The sequence below is a fragment of the Gymnodraco acuticeps genome, unplaced genomic scaffold (genome assembly GCF_902827175.1).
Source record: "Gymnodraco acuticeps unplaced genomic scaffold, fGymAcu1.1, whole genome shotgun sequence".
Taxonomy (NCBI): Eukaryota; Metazoa; Chordata; class Actinopteri; order Perciformes; family Bathydraconidae; genus Gymnodraco; species Gymnodraco acuticeps.
This window is the reverse complement of record NW_022992216.1, coordinates 2,613,104-2,630,684: the sequence shown is the minus strand read 5'-3', so window position 1 is coordinate 2,630,684 and position 17,581 is coordinate 2,613,104.

Sequence of the window (17,581 nt, the reverse complement as noted above, 5' to 3'; positions counted from 1 at the left end):
ACATTTCGGGTTCCCTATGGACTATAATAACGATGGAGTGTGCGGTGTGTCGGCGTTGTTAGACAGCGGTGCGGTATGCTCATGGGAACACACGCCAAACATGCTAAATCATATCAGAAGGCATCACCCAGATTTGCCAATCACCGGAGCCCGGCAAAAGACAACAGCAGTTCAACAGCTGATCCCCGCTGTTTTTAAGAAGCCAATAGGCATGAAAGCCATGAGACCAAAATATATAACTGAAGCTTTTGGCATATGTTTTTCAACGACTTTGCGCTCTTGAAACACTTTCTTATTATTTATGATGTAATATTTTCAAGACATTCTTTTTAGTTTTACAGCTTGATGAAACCTTTTTGTTTGACATCAGCCATTATAGATAATATGGCCATCTGAGTGTGTGTGGTAGGCTACTGTTTGTGATTTGTTTTTAACTGTTTAATACAGTTAAGTATTCAAAATGCCAGAGTTCCTTATTTTTAAACTGAAACTTGCGCTACTGTTCAAAAATAAATAACAACAAACCTGGAATTATGCATTTGGGACTTTTTTTTGCTATTTCTTGTTGTACCGAACCCGTACTGAACCGTGACCCCCAAGCCGAGGTACGAACCGAACCGTGACTTCTGTGAACCGTTACACCCCTACCGGGTACAAATATGTATGTATAAAAGACATCAACACGTGCATTTTGCATGATAGGTCCCCTTTAAGAGATTATTATGAATATGACTTATAGTCCTTAGACTGTAACATGTGCCTTTATGAAAATATCTTAGAACATTTAATCTTAGCTTCACATTAGGAATTGGAGGAAATGCAAGCTAGTTAGCTAAACATTTAATTAAATAGTATTGCTAAATTTCCTGTAATAACTGTTCTTGGCTTGTGTACCTTAACAAACTAACTTGATAGTAGAGTGAAAAACCCTGCAACAATTTAGTCCTGGATGCATCACTACTCAAGGGTTTCTTTCTTGGTTCACTTTTAACAGAAAGGGATTCAAGGGTGAGCACAGAGTGAGGGTGGTGGATTTCAAGGCCTTAGATTGGTGAAATAAAAAATTAATAAAACAAACGTAAGGATAGGGAAAGCATATATGTGTAGCACATTACTGTTACTTCGACTGTGAAAATATGTAAATATGTAGCTAATGCAAGCATCCTGTTAGCTTAGCATAGCATGAAGACTAGAGACAGGTAAGAGAAGGGGCTGGAATTTCACCCAAATTACATAAATCAACTCCAACTTGTTTATAATGAAGGGTTCACTTTTTGTACGGACAATATATATATATATATATATATATCAATGCATAAGGGACATATGGCTGTTAAATGTTTCATTTTGTATTCTCCATCCTGTTGGCACTAGCAGAATAGTTCTAACCCCTGAGTACCACACACACACACACACACACACACACACACACACACACACACACACACACACACACACACACACACACACACACACACACACACACACACACACACACACACACACACACACACACACACACACACACACACACACACACACACACACACACACACACACACACACACACACACACACACGTCTAATTGGCATTCCCAGTGTGTGTTAGTGGGAGGGCTATGACAGTTTGACAGTGCCCATGTCCCTGTAGTCCTGTGTCAGCTATTCATCACAGGTCCCATGGTACCATGCTACGCCCCCTCTCCCACCCTGATCCCCTCACTGACTCCCCACCCTCTGCGCTCACATCACCCCCACCTTCTGCACTGCTGGGTACAATGATTTAACTGTTTACATCCTGAGAAAGGTAGGAAGTGTGGATGGAGAATCTGAATTTACATGTATTTGTGTTGCAGCAGCATCCCGTTTGTACCGCATAACTGCATGGAAGCATATAGATCAGCATCTTTTGACTCCTATGATCTTGATGATCTATGAATATACCACACATTATCCTGAGCAAAACAGACTTATTTTACGTTTTTTTAAGACGTAATAAGATCTACACCAGTCTCTCTTCACTGTCCTCTTTTACTTATAACACATTGGAGTATACACAATATATTACGGCATCACTTTTCTTTTGAGTTTGATTTGATTGCAACCCTTAAAGAAATAGTTCAATATGTTATGATAATATTGTTATTTGTGGCTAGGAGTTAGATAAAAAGGTTGATACAAGCAGAAGTGGAAGAACTACTCAGATCTTATACTTAAATAAAAGTAGAAGTACCAGAGTGTAGGAATACCCTGTTATGAGTAAAAGTCCTGCATTCAAAAGGTTACTCAAGTAAAAGTACAAAAGTATTAGCAAGTAGGCTACTCATTATGCAGATTGGCCCATTTTGGAATGATTACATACGAACAAATACATTTTTGTATGTTGATAATGTTTTGTATCATTAATCCATATCTGGAAAAGTAACCTAAGGTATTAAATAAATGTAGTAGAGTAAAAGTACAATATTTACTTCTGAATTATAGTGGAGTAGAAGTACAAAGTAGAAGAAAATGGAGATACTCATGTAAAGTACAAGTACCTCAAATTGGTGCTTAAGTAAATGTACTCAGTTACTTTACACCAGGGGTGGGGAACCTCCGGCCTCCGGGCCGTATACGGTCCGCGAAACCATTTGACACGGCCCTCGAGGTAATTTCTTAACACACGCAAAAAAAAAAAAATCAAGAAATCTAGACCTCAAAATAATTAACAATCGAGTGCCTGTTTTTCATGGCAAAGGTCAGGTTCCATGAACACAACACAAGCCCAACGTGTCATCACATGGTATATGTCTCTTCTGACATGGGTGTAGTGCTGACGGAGAGCACCGGAACGCCGCTCCGGCACTTCAAAAGGAGCTGTACACATGCCACAGTTTTTTGCGTGGCTGTGTCTTTAGTTGTAAGCCCAGTGGCTAAAATAATATCCAGGGGATGCATGTGTGGCATACAGAGCCATTAGTGGGTTGATATACCTACATTATTAGTAATTACATGTTTAACATGATTTGCATTTAATACAGCTCATGTTCAGAGTGTGGTGAGAATTGTCTGTGTGTTTTCTGATAAGGAATGGTTGGTTTATTGTTGGAAAATGTAGTGTCTAACTCCGACCAGCAGACACGCTACACGGTGTTGGGGACAAAGTGAAGTCTCGCGTGAATACGTTCAGAGAACGTAAACATGCACTTGAGTGAAGTCACGGTGTGTGTGTGTGGCGAACTGTGATAATAATATGTATATTTTGGCTCTTTGCAGGTAAGAACGGAGAGTTGGAATTGTGTAATTGATGAGTGAATATGTTATGTGTGAGTTGATGATCCCAGTTGGACTTTATGTAGTAGTGTTTATGAATTAAATGTGTAGTGGAGGGCTACTTCACTCTGTACCACGCTACACATGCAGAGCTGTCATTGGCTGAGATAAGTCCGGCCGTGCGTCACGCCTCCACCGTTCCCGGAAATACATCCGCTTAGGCAGGGACGTGCACAGGTACGGGCTAATGTTGGCCTTTTTGGCTGACCTGCCCCTCTGGAGAGAGCGAGAGTTTGTTTTTGTTTTTTCTGTTGTGGCCGAATCAACATGATAAGGCCCACAATTAGTATTGTAGCGTCTTGTTGCGGGAAACTCACTTTGTCAGCGCTATCATCTGCCGGTGCGTTAAGACCACCTCAGTGTCAGATTTTGGAAACTTGATTTTGAGTTGTCTCAGGGATAACCCAGGGGACTTTACTTCCTCTTGATACCGTCGGTTATTTACAAAAAAAACACCTAAATATAGCCTACTTGTTGTTATTGTGCTTCTGTCTTTCTGTGTCTTTTCATCTGTAAACTCCCTCAACGGGGCCGATCGCTCTTTTTTCTTGATCGCCCTCTCACGGGTGAACAGTTCACTGTCCCGCTTCATTGTAGGATTTCTGCCATGTCTCTACTTTAGTTTGACCATCTCTGTTACTAAATAAATAAGTAATTAGATACCTTACACACAGAGATGGGGTCGTTACTAAAAAAAAGTAATATATTACATATTACTTTAAAAAAAAGTAATATATTACACTCCTTCGTTACTCTCTACATAAAATAACTCGTTACTTTACTCGTTACTTTACTCGCAGGGCCGGCCCGCCCCTCCCTGCAGGCAGATCAGGCAGACTGCTAAAGTTTCAAATGTTCTCTTTAGTTCAGTTTCCATTGTCGCATAAGACTGATCCAGATCCTGAATGTTTTCCTATCTGACCATGGCTGTCCTCTGTCTCCTGCTAACTGTATATTTTGCGCAGTCTATCTCTGCTCACGCTGTTGCGTCGGCGTGTTCTCCTGCGTGTTGGCCATGTGTTGCACTGGAACCAGACACCGCAAAGACTTCAGCCGAGCACGTACGAACTGCGCATTCGTGAGTGGCAATAACTCTCCTTACCAGCAGGCGGCGGTAGTGTGTATTCGTCATTCAAAACAGGCAACAACCGGAAAACAGAAGAAGAACAGACTACGTGATATAAACAAACCACAAATAGCTGTGCGTTAGCTTCACCTTAGCATGTGTTCTTTGCAGGTGTTTGTTGAGGTTTGATTATGACTGATTTTAGTAAGTAACGAAGTAACGCGTGTCGGGGCAATGTTAGTAACTGTAGTGTGATTACTGAATTATAAAAGTAGCATGTTACACTACTCCGTTACCGACAAAGTAATATTAATTAATATTACTTTGTAACGCGTGACTGTAAACTCTGCTTACACATTAGTGAGCTCATAAAGAATGATAAGAATAATAGGCTACGTATTGAACTTGTTTAATTAATTAATGAGTTTATTTAAGGTAATTAGTTAGTGGCCCTATTGTATCAGTATGTCTGGACTGCACAGCAGTTACAATGGTCAAGCTACATTAGAACAGAATTGTCCCCATTTTGTCTTTTAATAGTTACTAACATTAGATTTTTTGGATGAGATATGGACCGCAAAACAAAACATTTCCCTGGTTTTCATTTTTAAAATCAAGTCACCGAATGCAAGTAGTCGCCTTAGCTTATTTTGTTATGAGATGTGAATTACTGTTCAATTTAGTTGATGTAATAATCGTTTGGTTTCTTTTACATTAAAAATAAGTTACAATTTTCAAAAGCTCTTGTGTTTTTTTTCGGGGGGAGGCCCTTTTTCCAGTTTAGAGCAATAGCCCCTCCAAATGTCTGTGCACGTCCCTGCGCTTAGGAGTTCTTATTATACATCCATACGGAGGAGCCGTGGAGGAACCACCAGTGTATCCTCGGTTATAGCTCCTCCAGAGAGCATGCTCGATGCTCGGTCCTCGATGTGAATTTAGAGAAATTAGATGTCCTTCAACATGGCGCTCTGAAATCCATTTCCGGGTCACTACCGGAGGATCGAGGAGTCGTGGAGTCGAGGACGGGAAATTAGAGTATTGAGAAGCCTCTTGTGTCTTTAGTTGTAAGCCCAGTGGTGATCTGTTCACCTGTCATACTGATCATATAATAACGCCATCGAAAATAATAGCATACATTACAGTACAAGTACTTCTGGGTCTTTGTGTGCCTTTCAAGGTCGGCTATGTGTGTGTGTGTGTGTGTGTGTGTGTGTGTGTGTGTGTGTGTGTGTCACATCCCCCCCAATATTCAGATACGCTCAAAATGTTCCCCCCAATATATAGCCTGACTGATATAAAAAGATTCAAATAAAATGGCTATTCTATGACTTTTATTTTGGCTATTTGTATACTTGAAAATCTTTATTGTTATCGTGAATTTCACCAAAATGATATATTCTTTTCATATGTAAATTGGTTCCACCTTTGTTTGTTTATGCATACCTTTATTTTGTACCCGGGGGTGTATTTTGCTGTCGCACGTCAGAGTCCAGCTTCAGTTAGCGTTGATGCTCCAAGCAGGTCAGTCATGTTTTAATTTGCCCTCCATCAGTTCTGGTATATTTTTCTAGTTAGTCCTAAACTAATCTATATTATTTTATTTCGTAATGGTAATGTTAATGAACCCTCCGTTTTAGCTTCTTTGTGTAAATAACTTGTAGTTCTGATGTTAAAACCGAACTTTTCAGGAATAGTAGCTAGGGGAGTGATTTGTAAAATATGCATAAAGAAAAAGTAAAGTTGTTTACAGTTATGTTTCATATGGGTGTTGAGAGATGTATCCATAGATGTAGTCCCTAATTTAGCTCTTAAAGTGTACCAGATTGATGCATTGAACTTCAACATTTAAAAAAAAAAAATCTTCCCCCGGACCCCCCTAGAGGAGGTTAGGTCCACCAGCTGCCCACACCCCCCGTCAAATTGTCACACCCCGTGTGTGTGTGTGTGTGTGTGTGTGTGTGTGTGTGTGTGTGTGTGTGTATGTGTGTGTGTGGCACGAGCGCATTTTGTTTGAGCGAGAGAGAGAGAGCAGTACCGAGGATTGTTGTTATTAGCATCTGGTTAGCTAGCTATGCTAACGAATATAAGGAGCTTTTTCTACAACCAGGTGGAAGAGAGCTCTCCTGTCAGACTGAGAGGCTCAAATAACCTCAGCTCAGTGAGGTAAAGGCACACCTTTATATGATCATTATAGTTATACAAAACTAAGAGAATAAATGAAAAACAGGTATAAAATGCTATATATAAAAGTGGAGTGATTAGTAAAATATCCATAAAGAAAAAGAAAATCTGCTTACAGTTCTGATTCATATGGATGTTGAGAGATGTATCCATAGATCTCTTAATTTTGCATGAAAGAAAGGCGAAATGAATGGGCTGTGGTTTTAGTTTTTTTTTAAGCAGAGGTTGAGTTCAATATTTTGTACGGCCCTAGGAGGATGTTGTACAAATTGAAATGGCCCTTGAGAGGAAAAAGGTTCCCTACCCCTGCTTTACACCATTCAAGTCACATTCCTGTACACTAAATATGTAGCAAACACAAGCTTCCCGTTTGCTTAGCATCGCATGACGACTAGAACAGGGAAACAGCTAGCCTGGCTTTTTCTTAAAGTAAGCCTAACAACACCTCATTAATCTAATAATAATCAAAGACAGGAGGCTAAAGCTGTGTTACGATACATGCTACAAACTACCTTTTCACTTGGAGGACAAATTACATCAAATTTTCATTTCTAATAAAACCGCGCTTAGCATCTCCTTTTAAAGTTGGTACCATAAAATACTTCCAGGATAAGGGTTTAATGATTTATACACGCAAAGCCTGTGCTGCAACTCGATCGTAACTTGATAAATCCACACATTGGTGAGACCCAGACCATTGTGGACTCTGTAGTGGACATTTTGTTCACATGCATATCCTTCTACTCTTATGAGTTACTCTATCAATCTGCACTGTACAGAGGACATCCTGGGCTTTCCAGTGATAGGTCAGTGGTTAAATTGCATGCTGGGAAGTCCCTCTTTTTTTTCATCCACAATGGCCGGCATACCAACAACAACATGTTATAGAAAGAGGTGGGGTATTTCAAATATTGCTGATCAATTGTTATTTTTACCATGAAAATCAGATGTGTTCTTGTCTATTAACATGTTAGGAATTATATTAGTTCTGAAAGCAGTTAAATCATTTGTGGTCAAACGTCTTTTAGTGTGGCTAGTATGTACTTCTGTAAACTGTTTTTTAATATTGCATGATATGTTTGTTTAACTACACTAAAGGAAACTAAATCATTACTCAAAGTAGCAAACAAATGACTTGTCGTGTTTACGATTTGAAGCAGCTCCTTCAAACATGTTATGACCTTTAAGCTACAAGATGACCTTTGTAAGCATTTAAACGTCTACATTATAATCACATTAAAATGAGGGGTTTCGACATAAGAGAAGGAAGGCCGTGTACTCATGAATCATTATTTAAAGAACCTAGTTTATGTAGACATCGGAGTCAATGAGAGCAAATACAAGTCCACATAAACAGACGTATCTCAACCTTATTGTGACAAAATAACAATTAAAAACAAATATAAATTGTCCTTTAACTTGTCACATACTGTAGTGTGGAATACAACCAGCAGGTGGCATCACAACAACGTCCCCCTGTGAGCTCTTATTTTCCACAGACAGAACATGTGTGACATTCCTCCTCTGCATGCATCATATGTACAAACACGTTTACAAGGTGTATAAGACACCAGGTGAGTGAACACCTTTTTTTTTTGTTAGTTTGTTATTCAGTCCGCTTAAATCAGGGATGTCCAAACTTTTCTCACTGAGGGCCACATACAGAAAAATCATACGGAGGCCCCTCACTAGAGGTGAGGTATGTTGCCTCATAAGTTAAAGTGGACCTATCATGCTATATTTGAACAATATATTGTAGGGCCATACCTATATAAAGTATATAAATATATATTTTTTTTCAAAATACCAAACAGATCCTGCATTTTAGCCATGCCTCATTTCGCTCTATTTGCTCTTTCCAGCCCTGTTTTTGCAGGGGGCTGATTCTGTGAGCTGCAGCTGACCACGCCCCCCTGCAGGAGAGGGGAGTTGGCAGTTACTTTGGCATTAGGGCAGGGATATCTAGATACTTTCCAAGGTTTGACATAATGAATTGTGCTACTTTTAAAGCAAACAACGATGTTTTCAAATCTGTAATCAAAAAGCTCCTCAAAAACACTATCGAAGCAGTTCCTGCCGTTGCTACGTCAGTTCAAACAGTAACAACGGACTATTTTTCTTAGCGGATGCATGTCAATTTAAATCAATACATAGAACTATTTTTTAAATCAATAAAATCATTTTCTAAATCCATAAAAGCATTTCAATTAATATTGGGAGTCATGTCGTTACTTTGTTGAGAATGTGGCCATGTAATAAGCGGGATAATGTGCAGCGACGCGGTCATTATGGGGAAAAGAACACCGACAGGCTGATCAGGAGCCCGATGCGAAGCGGAGGGATCTAAATCGGCATGATTATACATATGATTATATAGAGTCATTATTCATTTGTTTTAAAGCAGGAGGCGCAAACGCTTGCCTCGGGGAGGGAGAAAAAGAGCCACAGCGGAGAATAAACAGAAGGGCAACCATGGCAACCATGCAAGGGAAGTCTTCTTCGCTGCTTTTGTGGCAGACTACAGCGCCACTTACAGGCCTGGCATATGTACTACAGCGTCTCCAGCGCTTTCGAGCAGCAATGGCCGGCCGTAGCCCAACCTCTCATTCCCCTGATAGGTGGAGAATTGACCAATAGCCGTAGCACCACCGTCCTGACGTCAGGACAGTGTTCAAATCTGGATCAGTCTGTATCAGATCTGTTGCAGCCCCTTTTTTTAGAGATTTGGGTATGGAGGAAAATAGAGAGGGTTGTGTTTTCTGACACTTGTGAGTTCCCTGGAACACCGGGGACACATATTCATGTATAAAAGACGTACACAAGTGCATTTTGCATGATAGGTCCCCTTTAAGTTATAAGATAGCTAAATCAATCAAATGTAGGAAAATTATGCTTGATACTTTAATGTGTTTTAAGAAAAAATAACAGCCTACATCACAGCCTTCCATATAGGTTCCATTTATTTTGTTACAAGAGTTGGCAGCTAATTCCTTAAAACAGAAGCCTCAAATTGCTTCTCATTCTCCCTTCACAGCCCTTTTTAAAGGGCGGACAATAAGGAGAATATGAAGGGAACATCTCAAGCTTGTTATGCAAATATGCTATTGGGATTATTTTTTTCAACTAAGATTTGTTGGAAACATTTTTCAACTTGACTGAATTATTTGAAAAGTGGCCTTATTCACTCATTTAGTACTAGTAACATACAGCTCTGAAAAAAAATTAAGAGACCACTCCAAATTATTCTTAAATCTCAATCTCTACATATATGGCAGCCATTCCATTCCAGTGTCTGTTGAATTCCAACACAGATGTTGTCAGTAGTTTAATCTATGTTGTTTTATTTTCTTCTTTTTCAAAGGAGCAACAGAGTCTAATTTTATTCGCAGCGCATCTGTAGCACTATCAACAAGTTACATGATCAATTTGGGGTGGTGTACATTTTGTATACATTTCCTCCCTTACATGCAGACATGCTATCGAGTTAAGTATTGGTGCAATCTCTTCCTTAAATGCTATAGCACTAACAGATAGGTTTCTGCTGCAGGAGCTTTTGACTAATGCTTTGTAGTCTCGTAATAGTACTTCAAAAGTTACTAAGAAATGGTCGGATAAAGCAGGATTATGCGGTTCGACTAATAGTTGCTCAATTTCAATACCATAAGTCAGAACAAGGTCGAGAGTGTGATTATAGCAGTGGGTTGGTTTATTTACACTGTGACAAAAACCAACAGAATCTAATATAGAGTTAAATGCAACAGTAAGGCTATTTTTATCATCGTCAACATGAATATTAAAGTCACCTACGATAATTACTTTATCTGTTTTAAGAACCAAAGTTGATAAAAACTCAGAGAATTCAGATAAGAATTCTGAATAAGGACCTGGTGCACGGTACACTGTAACAAAATAAGATTGGCTGCAAAGTTTTCCAGGTCGGATGCGTAAGACTAAAAACGAGGCTTTCAAAGGAGGTATCATTTAATTTTGGTTTAGTATTGATAAGTAAACTTGAGTCAAAGATTGCTGCAACTCCACCTCCTCGGCCCACGCCTCGGGCAATATGAGTATTGATATGGCTGGGTGGAGTGGCCTCATTTATGCTGACATATTCTTCATGTCTCAACCAAGTTCCAGTGAGACAGCATATATCAATATTATAATCTGATATTAAATCATTTACCAATATTGCTTTAGATGCTAGAGATCTTATGTTTAAGAGACCACATTTAATATTCCTGTTTTGTTGCACTGTAGTAGTTGTTACATTTACTTTTATTAGGTTATTATGTATGACACCTCTATTAGGTTTACCCTAAATTGTCCTTGGGCAGACACACACACCGTTAATATTAGGTATTTTATTGGGTTCGGGATTCCTATGGATGACTGCCTAGGAGAGAGCGCAGAGAAGCGTGTAATGAAACACTAAGAAAGTGGATCACATCACTCCAGTTCTGAAGTCTTTACACTGGCTTCCTGTGTGTCAAAGAATAGATTTCAAAATACTGCTGCTGGTTTATAAAGCACTGAATGGTTTAGGCCCAAAATACATTTCTGACCTCCTGCTAAATTATGAACCATCCAGATCTCTCAGGTCTTCAGGGACTGGTCAGCTTTCTGTCCCCAGAGTCAGAACTAAACATGGTAAAGCAGCATTCAGTTATTATGCTCCAAATATCTGGAACAAACTCCCAGAAACCTGCAGGTCCGCTACAACTGACTACTTTTAAATCCAGGCTGAAGACTTTTCTTTTTGTCGCTGCTTTTAATTGAACTATTCATATCTTAGACTGCACTGTAACTTTTATCCATGTACTTTTTTCTTTTAATGTTTAATTGACAGCACTGTAACTTTTATCCATGTATTTTTTCTTTTAATGTTTATTTTATTAGCTTTTCTTTTTAATGACTGATTTTAAATGCCATTTTCTTAATCTCTTTCATTTTTTGTAAAGCACTTTGAATTGCCTTGTGTTGAAAAGTGCTATATAAATAAACTTGCCTTGCCTTGCCTTGCCTTAATGGCGCGTTTCCACTGCAGGCCTTGCTCGGCCTCGCTCGGTTTGGTTAGGCCTTATTAGGCCCGGCTCACTTTAATGCTGCGCTTCCATTACAGTTTAGGAACTGGGGCAGTTACTATAGTAACACAGTGTAGGCGGAGCCGTGACGTCATCTTCAATGAGAGCCCCAGAAAAACAACACAGCCGTTAGCTCTTATCACTCAGAGCTCACAGCTCCTCATATCTGTTCAGAAACTAGACAAAAGTTAAATAAGTACAAACCACAGACTACCTGTGTCATGGCGAATACAGTCGCTGCTTTATTTATGTCTGTATAGGTCGTTGTTGTGAGTGTGGACGGTCGGAGCGTATATAACGTTAGCTTAGCCAAGCTACATTTAGAAAACACGCATTTTAAAAAGGGTTTTTCGCCTGCCGTCTGTCTGCAGACTTGTCAAAGCATTAATTCATGGTTTTTACTAACCGGTATCAGTATGTTGTTACTTCGGCATCATTTTTAAACGTGTATTACAATTAAATCACGGTCAAATATGTTCATCTTGTTGTAGTTGTTGTAGCCCCCTTGCCAGCGATTCTCTCTCTAGTTTAGCATACTCAGCCCGACTCAGCCTGGTTGTTCCTGGCCCTCGAACCACGATTTAGTCGGGCCAGAAAAAAGGTGAAAAAGTAGCCCCGGGCCAAATATAGGCCAAGTGGAAACGCAACCAAAAACGGGACCCGCACGGCTCGGCACGCTTAAAGCGAGCTACCCGCTGCAGTGGAAACGCGCCATAAGACTGCGACTCTGCCTCCTGGTCTCAACTCAAGTTTGTCATGGATTAAGTCCACAAAGCCCTGACATGTTTGCCGAAATGAGATCTGCACCATCCAAAGTAGGATGAATGCCGTTTACAATAAATTGCTGTCTGACTGAATAGTTGGCTTTTTAGATTAAAAGAAAATAATTGCTTTGCTTCTACATAAAACAGCTCCGCTGCGGCCTTCCTGCGCTATGCGCGCGACCTGCAAGTGTTTGTGTTACGTGTGACCTGGGCATTTTGATGAGAGTGAAAGATGACAGTGTGCCAGGAGGTTGCCGTTTCAACGAGCGTTGGCTAGCAGAAGACACATACAAGCCATGGCTAAGACGAGGGTCAAGCCCACGAGTAGCCTCCTGCAAAGTTTGCAAAAATAAGGATGCGAGAGTCTGCGCTGACGAGCCACATGAAAAGTACGCCGTAGTAGAGCATTTTAGATTAGGCTAACGTTGCATGTTACGTTTGTTTAAGCTAACGTTAGCGAGCTGAATAGCGAACTCGATTGAGGGATAATAATAATAATTGCAGGGGACAATCATTTCAGAGGAGCGTACCTATGTTATGTGCGTTACAGTCACCATCCCGTGGTGTTCAGCGCAAGGGCGCCGGAAGCGGGGGGGCCATTGGCCCCCCCACTTTACGGCCCTGCCCCACATTTTCGCAGCAGCGGATGCCTTGGAACACTGTACACAGGGCCGTTTCTAGCTTTTTGGGGGCCCTATGCAAGATGCTGTTTGGGGGCCCTAGTTTTGACAGTTTTTTTAACTACAATGGGGGGTCACAGCCCCACCTAATGTCAGCAGAAAGTATTACAAATAATGATTACAAAAAAATGCAAAAAATAAATAACAAAATATATAAAATATATTTTAAGATCATGGTTGATCATCTGATTCGTCTGTACATTGCTGTTTTAGTCTGTGTTCTTCTAATTAGTGTCTACAGTGTGTGCCTATTGAGCTGTTTAGAGCCATGTGGGACAAAACCCGATCATGCCCCTCCCTCTCACTGTCTAAGTGAACGGTGACTATAAAAACTACACTGCGCATGCTCAGAGTATTGTCCTATTTAATGTGTGTGGCAAAAAAATAATGACCATAGGGGCATAGAGCTGCCATCCCCACCATACGTCATCTCACATAATTCAGAGCTGATTGGCTGTACAGTAAGTACGTGTGCCGCGAAAAGTGTGGTGTGTGAAGAGGAGGAGAGAGACGCGTCCTAAAACCTGGAAGTAAGCTGCACATGGCTTCCCTCCACAAAAAAGCAATGATATTTCTCCATGGGATTTTAGAAAATAGCTCAAAATAAGATCTGTGGGAAACGTAGCTGTTAGATAAATGCACGTTTTGTTCAGCCGGATAATATCCACATGTCTACCCTACTTTTATAATTTTCTAATCATAGACTTTTGAAACTACAAGAAGATAAGGAGGACTTTTACAAAAAAGTAATAGAGATTTTTGTCCAGAAGGATAGGCAAATGGACTTCATCTTCAAGTCAAGGTAAGACCGTAATTGTATTGAAAATGGGATCTTACTAAGAGAGAACAATTCAATATTTAAATGATAACATTACATTTTTTGGGTATCCTTTTGTTGAATGGTCTGTTTAAAATTAATCGAAGCATCAGACAAAAAAAGCTTTTGAAAATAATATTATATTTTGATTTAGGTCAAAATATAATATTTGTAAACCTGAAGAGTCAGTGCCAGTGCCTCACCAGCCATGAACCTCACTGCAGAAGCTTATATATAGACATCTACGTTTTTTGTGCCCCACCACTTTTGTACATATAAAAACGCCACTGCGAACACAGGAGGGCTTGGCTGTCTACAAATAAAGACGGCTCATTTTAATTCTCCCCAAATATATTGAGGCTGAACCTGAACTTTGAATTCTCTGCTCCCATCATAATCTTGGCAATCTTGTTAAAATTGTGAATGCAGAATTAGAAATACTATGTAACTGCTTTGCAGTTAATAAATTATCCCTTAATGTGGCCAAAACAAATTACATGTTATTCAATACAAAGTCTGAGAGTAGAAATGACTGCATTATACGGATTTGCAATACAGAGATAGAAAAAGTTGGTGCATGTACATTTTTAGGACTGCTTGGTGACAAAAAAACTCAATTGGAAGCACCATATAAATGATGTACAGACTAAACTGTCAAAAACAATAGGTATGTTGTATCATACTAAGAACATTCTTGAAGAAAATATACTCTTTATAACAGTCTATTTCTCCCTTACCTTTACTACTGCTCCGAAATATGGGGAAACACGTACTCAATAAATCTACAAAAAATAATATCATCCCAAAAAAAAGTATTACAAATAGACTGTGGTGTTGGTAAATATAAACACACAACTCCCATATTTAAAAAAAACTCAATCTATTAAAATGTGTTCAGATAGTACAGCTTAAAACAGTACTGATTATGCACAACATTTTCCATAAGAAAATGCCTAATAATATTCAAAAGCAGTTCCAAACCACAGCGTGAACATATGAATGTAAAAAAAGTCACTTGAAAATAAGTGTTCACAATGTGCAATTATGCATATATTATTATTATTATTATTATTCATTTGCCAAGTGGATGTGTACCTATGTATATATTTATATTTTTCTTTTAATTTCCAAAAAAAGATAGTTGAAACTGCTATTGACATGTGCAGAAAATGACCCTATATCTAGTTTTCATATATATATATATGCATTTATTGTTTTCCTGCACTAACTTTTATTTAATTTTTTCTCCTGTTTTCTTTATTTCTTTGTACTCCTTCATTTCTATAAGTTTTTGACGCAATAATGCCGCTGTATTAGGATGATGCACGGGAGGGCTACTTTCCACAAGCTATGCTTCAGGCCTCCCGCTTCTACTAATTTTGTTCATCTTTGTGTGTATGAATTAAACTTTTTTTGTTTTTCGGATGAATAAAAAAATAATAATACTTTCAGCTTGGGGGCCCCCTAGTGGCCGCGGGGGCCCTATGCCTCATCATAGTCCGCCTATAGGAAGAAACGGCCCTGACTGTACACATCCCGTTTCAATAATTCCCCTCTACTCTAAAGTCGCATCTAAAAAGAACGCCATCTGATCTAGCTGTGTATATTTTGTTATTTTTGATTGTTATATTCAATCTCATTAGCTACAGGCATTTTTTAAGCTTGTAAAGGGAAGAACACAGCTCGCCTTTCACTCGCCACTCAGCTCTTCCACAGCGCCGCTTCCCCTCCCTCCGCTGACATTATGAATGTAAGGCATAGTAATCATAGATAACACCGCAGAGTCCGTTACAGTTTGTTTTCATCTGATTTCAAATAAACAAAGTCTTGGCTTTCAGAATGTTAAACTTGTTTCGGCAAATTCAGATGATAAATACAGCTTTGAAGCTTTTAACGGCATAATTACAAGCGGAGAACGGAGTAACTTGACGTCACAGCAAGCATAACAACAGCCAGTGTTTCTCCTGAGAGTTTTCCCCGGGAAACAAACGCAAAAATACACAAACACACACACGTATACACACACACACACACTCGAGAGCTTCCCCCAGACCAGTAATCCAAACGAAAATATCTTCCCTCCGTAGTATTTTGATCATTTGCTCCGCTAATAATCAATCAGATCGATCCAGAGAAGAGGAAACTTTAAAGGCCTTTTTCTTAAAATGATGACTCGGTGACAGTCATTATATAATGTGACATATTTTGCTTAATATAGTACAAAAACAATCCTGATATCATTAGAAAGCTAGGAATCTCCTCTTTCCAACAGTGTATACCACTCAAAATGTGTCTTCGGATCAATGCGACTGACTTCGATGGAGCAGCAGGTCACTTTGCATTAGGTAAAATACAGCAGGCAGACATAACAGGAAGAATATGTACATTGTAATCCAATCAAATAGGACATTGTCACACCATTCAAATGTATCCATGTACATTACAACCAATAACAAAGCTTAGATGTGTTTATTTGTTACGTTGTTTACGTTATGTGTTACGTTGTTCAGTGTGTGTCAGCCGTTAACAATAACCTAGATAGATACACTTGCAAACATGTCAGAAGAACCGGCGCATAAGAAAACAAAATACAGTCAAACTAAGCTGAAATTCAACAACTTGAATGTCACATCCCTGACATCCACAACTCTGGAGCCTGGTCCTTCAACCATAGAACCAGCGCAGCCAGATGAACCCCAGCAGCAGCTCTGCGGCCGCAGAGGCAGTCAAAACCGCCGCCGCCATCGTTGAACCAAAACAGGCTGGTTCCAACTGCATGGAGGTTTGTTGTCGGGACATTGAGACGGGCAAATAAAAGCTTATTTGGGCAAAGAGAAGGTACTTCAATGCAGAATGGTACAAAAACAGAGAGTGGTTAATTATTTGCAAAACCACTAAACGAGCCTTCTGTGAAATATGCAGATGTGCTGCTGTCAAACGGCTTGTAACTTTCTCCAAATGTGGAGATGACAGCTTTGTAAATACCGAGTTAATAACTGGAACTTTTCACAGAGCTTACTTCAGTCAAACACCAGTCAACATTCAGCTTGTCAAACAAGAGCGTAGCAGGAAAAAAGAAGAGATGGAATGAGCAACTGCGCTGTCATATGTGTGGGCTGGTCTGTATAGTTTAATTTACAGGAAAGGAGTGAGCAGAGAGTTGAGTTGTCCATTCTTGTTCCTGTTTTCTCTGACTATCTTCCTCCTGAAGACCCTCTCAGACTTTCATTTGCTCGCGCTACTAAAGAGACAAGTTACCATGGAAACCAAACAATGGGGTATTGAAGTATTGAAGTCCGAGTGGAAACTATAGGATACTTGCGTAACCCCAGTTCTCAGAGTAACATGAAGTGAGATGTCTCACTATGGGATGCGCCTCATCGCGGAGCAAACAGAAGCATCAATCTCATTACGCCAATCCTGATTGGCTGGAGATCTTGACGTCAGCGTCAGGGAAATCACCCCCTATAAGTAGCTTGCGCCACAACGCATGCGCCATTCAAAATAAGCACCTCTTCTCGCTTCACCATAGCAAGGAGGGCCGTCTGGTGAGACATCTCACTTCATGTTACTCTGAGAACTGGGGTTATGCAAGTAACCTATAGTTCTCATTCATAACACTCCGTTCGATGTCTCACTATGGGAAATTGTAGCTCCCGTATTGCCAGACGAGCTTA